Raw genomic sequence first — 5,000 nt, forward strand, 5'->3', positions numbered from 1 at the left:
TCCTCCGACGTCATCCGTCACGAAGAGCCTCGCCTTCAGCCCCCTCGGCCACTCATCACCCAGCTCCCCTCGTTTCTCTTCTCGCTCGCTTGCTTGTTTGTTTCAGTGCTTGCTTGAGTGTTTGTTTGACTGCTTACTTGCATGTGTACATTCTGTTAACCTGGTTGCTGCTTGCTTGACTGTGTGATTCCGTGCCCAATTTCTTACTCACAAACGAAGCAAAACGAAGCAAGACAAAACAAGGCGAACGGTGGCCACACGCGGCAGCAGGAGGAGGACCTCGAGTATAGCAAGTTCGCAGCAGGGAGGTGGAGGTGGAGGTGGAGGAGGGGAGGGGGATGGGGGCGTCGAAGACAAGAGGATATATCGCCTTTCCGGTCGTTTCTTAGGCACGAGAATCAAAGAGATCCGCTTTTCAGGGAGGTGGGATGGATGGGCGACTAGGTGGGCGACTGGGTGGGCCGGTGGGTGGATGGAGGAAAGGAGGGGGGGGGGGGGCTTACACCAGTTCCGTCTCTAGAAGTTCAAGGTGACCATGGTAAGGAGGGAGGGAGGCAGGGAGGCGACGGAGAAAAGAGGAGGAAGGAGGGAGAAGGGAGGGAGAGAGAGGGTAAAGGAGTGGATGAGAAAGGTGAAGAATGGGGAGGGATGGAAAGAGGTGAAGGAGGAAGGAGGAAGGAGGAAGGAGGAAGGACGGAGAGCGAGGGGGAGAGGAGCAAGGCGAAAACACTCTGAACGCCGCATGCGGAAAGGACACGAAGCAGTTGGAATGGGGAGATGGGGGCGAAGAGGGAATTAAGGAACAAGAAAGACGGAGAGAAGATTGGACAGAATAAAAGGTGGGAAAGGCAAGGCGAGAGAGAAAAATAACAGAAAGAAAAATAGAAAGAAATACTGAGTACCGGAAGAGGGAAGGGTGAAAAGGAATATAGAAGGCGAAGACGAAGAAGATGAGTAAGATGAAATTAGTAATAATAACAAAGAGAGTAAAGAGAGTGAGGAGGAAAGCAAAGAGAGAGGCACCAAAAGAAGGGAAGGATGAAGAAGACAAAGGATGAAAGAGAGAAGAGGAGAGAGCAATAAGTACAAAACAATTAGGACCAAAAGCGGCGAGATAATCTGTGCATCGAGAAAAAGCGGAGGAGAACAGCGGGGAGGGGGAAGAGGGAAGGGAAGGGGGGATGCGGAGAAACAGGAGAGGCGCAGAAGGAATCGGTGCTGCACATGCAGCTAAACTGAATGCTTATGATGGTAATCCGCAGTTGACATCGACATTATCAGGTCGCATAAAGAAGACAAGCGAGGCCTGGAGACAATCGCTTAATAACACAATAGTAATGATAATGATAATGATGATAATAATAATAACTTTAAGAAACCATCACCATTGCAATAAATTTAATGGATGTTATGGTGCAAAGTAAACCGTATACCAGCAAAGCAGAGTCAAGAAATGTAAAATACAAAACATAACTTGAAAATAATAAGTGGAAACCGTAACACTAACTTCAAATTAAAACAACAAAATTATATCAGTCTAAAATGTAATAAGAAACAACCAACTGAATGAGAAACCCGACGCACGGAGAACACAACGTCTTTGAAAAAATAAACAAATAAAAGAGAAAAAAATCGTGTGTCATGCGAACGCCGCCATGCAGCCGCGGAGGGAGGCCGAGAACAGCATCGAACGAAAGAGAGAGAGAGAGAGAGAGAGAGAGAGAGAGAGAGAGAGAGAGAGAGAGAGAGAGAGAGATGCATGCTGATTTTGCACCTTCGCTTCCAGTCAGTTCACCAAATTATCAACACACGATCTACCCCCCTCCTCCATCCCCCCTAATTCTCCTCCACCTCCTCCTCCTCCCTTTCTTCGCAAGACGTTCTCACGGTCCACAAGCATTCCCTGGAGACGTGGGGCGTCTTGGCACACCCACCCACGCACTGCACACCCTGCCCCCTCCCCCTACACCCCTCTCAGGAGTTCCTATTCTCTCTCTCTCTCTCTCTCTCTCTCTCTCTCTCTCTCTCTCTCTCGTCGCTCAAGGGCAAGCGACTCTGACCTTTTGCCTCAATCCCTAGTAATAATCGCCTATCGGTTCCTATCATGGGCGACGGAGCGGCGCTGGAGGGGGAAGAGAGGAAATAGGAGGAAGAGAGAGAAGAGTGAGGATGGTGAATAGGGGGGATTGAGGGAGGAAGGAGGAGGGAAAGAAGGAGAAGGGAGGGAGGAGGGAAGAGAGAGGAGGGGGAAAGGGAACGTAATGGAAGGGCCAGAGGGAGGGGAAGGCAAGAGAGATGGAGGGAAGGCAGTAGTGGGGGTAAAGGAGGGGAAAAGACGAGGCTGGGAAAAGGAGGGAGGGGGGGAGGAGGTGCCAGATCCTACTCACAAGAGCGTCTCCAAGATGCTGCCTCGGTCTCAACTCGTTCCTGGTTACGACGCGGAACAGTCAGTCACGAACAGGAGGAAAGGGAGGGGGGAAGGGGGTAAGAGAGAAAAAGAGGTTAGCAAAGCGAGGAGCTAATTGGCCTTGCGGTGAGGTATGTGCGCGCATCCGAGAGGAAAAGCCGAGAGGAAAACAAGCGGGAAGGGAGTCGAGTGGAGGATGATTAAAGAACACAAGGAAAGCACGACGGTCATGAAAAAGTTAAATCCAAAAATGCATCGCCGTAATACATAAGATAAAGACACAAAGGCAAGAGAACATGAAAATGAACCCCTATGTGAAATCGTAACAATTCTTGAATAAATGAATAAATGTCGGTTTATGACAATATATCTAATTACTGCATTAAGCTATACTTTCAGATCGAAGGTTTGCAAGGAATATATGATTCTTCTTACGTACTATTACACATACATATAAACCTTGGACATGCACAGGATTATTGGCTAAGTATCGTGTAGACGGATGATGTAACAACTAGAACCTCACCTGATTAATTCTCAGAGGTAACGTGCTCAAACACTACCCCCCCCCTAAAAAGACAAAAACACGCACTTTCGGAGAAAAAAAAAAACGTCAAACGTAATATTGCCAACTTCAAACACAGTATCAGCACCACGCTTGCTCACCCACTCCTTTCCACCACCCATCCTTCTCACCCCCCGCCTCACCCCGCCCCCACACCCCAGCCAAACATCAAACTCGTTTCCTCATTTCTTTTATCATTTTCAAAACAAGTCATTATCGGGCGCAGTCGAGGCGTTGGAGCCCGTGGTCATGTCTGGGCATAAATAATTGTCTTCGCTCACTCCCACTTGCGCTTCGACCGTTAAAGAATCGCAGTCGGACCTGTCACGCTGACATTTTCTGATTCAACAAAACCCTGCCCCCTTTTTGTCTTTTATTCAAAATGTTAATTAAATTTTCGCGTTATCCATTGTGACTGCCAATATCAAAAGTTACAAAAGCAGCAAACACAAGGTCCAATGCATCGTGCACCTGCAACAAGTTACGTTTAAATCTACCGCGCGGGTGACGTCATAACGACCACTCTGTAGGCCCCTTCGGTTACATTACATTTAAATTTCTTTGGTATGCGCGGCCGGTAGATAAGACACACTCGGAATCTTAAATAAGCGAGGAGGGAGATAAATATTCGTAAAGAGGACGATTAAAGGTCACACAGACACTGAAAATGTCAGCGAGTTGGAATCCCGCTACACACCGATTTTCATTGGGATATATAACAAATGAAAACAAGGCAATAACTAAAAGCAGTAAAAATATAAGATACGACTCGACTCTCTAAATCTCGGCCATTACCCCTCATTGTGGTTCCTACGACCGCAACAGACAGCGTTAAAAGACGGAACTTGCAAAATACATGTTCGAATAAATCTTACCGAAAAAGAGATCTTGCCGGAAGTGAAGGAAGACGCAGAAAGACGGTGTCCTCGCAGTCCACCTGAGGAAGAGGAGACCACTTGTTACGAACCTTGTCACTTGCAGAGAGGAGGGGAAGAGGGAAGGGAGAAGGAGGGCGAAGCAGGGGGAGGGAAAGGGGGAGAAACAGTGGAAGGGGGGGAGGAGAATGAGAAGGAGGGGGAGAGAGAGGGAGGGAAGAAGGGTGGGAGAGAGAGAAGGAGAGAAAGGGAGAACAAGATTGACTGGATGAATGACAGATTGACCGATCAATTGATGGATTGAGGGAGGGTGAAGAAAGACAAACATATTGAATCATCTAAACATAAAGTGCAAGCGAATTCATTCATGAAAAACTGTAACGGATTCACGAAACACTACAAACAAACAAAACAAACAAATCAGAACAGCCTACCAGCGATTCCACAAACATCAACCACTTTGAATAATTCAATATATCCTCTCACACACTGCCAAAAGCCCCGTCCATTATGCATTCAGTCCGCGGCTGCATAAATCTAGCCTGCACTCTTACTGCATCTTTTTGTATACGGGGCAGTTTACGTGCAACACTCGTGCAAGAGCAATGCAACAGTGATATGACGAGAAATGCAACGTTTAGGTAAGACCGTGGATGTTATTCAAAGGGGGGGGGGGTACCAGTGATGGGGTGAGATGGGGGGTTGTCATGGTAACAGTGTGGCTAATGTTTATACTTTTTAACAGCCGTGGCGAGGGAGACTAGACAGGAGGGAGTCTATGCGATATAAACTTTAGAAAACAGAGAGCAAGGGGAAGAGGGAGGGGCAACGTTGTAAGGGACCGGGAAAGGGCAAGGCGAAGGAATGGACACGGACAGGGAGACGAAGAAAGGGGAGGGAGGGAGGGAGGGAAAGGGAGAGGGAGAAAGAGAAAGAAAGAAAGAAAGAAAGAAAGAGAGAAGGAGAGAGAGAGGGGGAGAGGGGGAGAGGGGGAGAGAGAGAGAGAGAGAGGGGAGAGGGAGAGAGAGAGAGAGAGAGAGAGAGAGAGAGAGAGAGAGAGAGAGAGAGAGAGAGAGAGAGAGAGAGAGAGAGAGAGAGAGAGAGAGAGAGAGAGAGAGAGAGAGAGAGAGGGAGGGAGGGAGGGAGGGAGGGA

The 5,000-nt window shown here is 48.1% G+C and overlaps 1 long non-coding RNA gene across 1 annotated transcript in view; it reads right to left on the reverse strand.

The window, feature by feature from the left end:
• LOC147469772 (uncharacterized) overlaps positions 1-5,000 on the reverse strand; it is an 80,955-nt gene that overhangs the window by 13,011 nt on the left and 62,944 nt on the right. The window contains exon 4 of the long non-coding RNA XR_015191897.1: positions 3,848-3,909. This is a non-coding gene — a long non-coding RNA (uncharacterized LOC147469772). The remainder of the gene's footprint in view (positions 1-3,847; positions 3,910-5,000) is intronic.

This window comes from Penaeus japonicus, unplaced genomic scaffold, assembly GCF_977035675.1.
Source record: "Penaeus japonicus unplaced genomic scaffold, GWHDUDI00000001_assembly GWHDUDI00000019, whole genome shotgun sequence".
Lineage (NCBI taxonomy): Eukaryota > Metazoa > Arthropoda > Malacostraca > Decapoda > Penaeidae > Penaeus > Penaeus japonicus.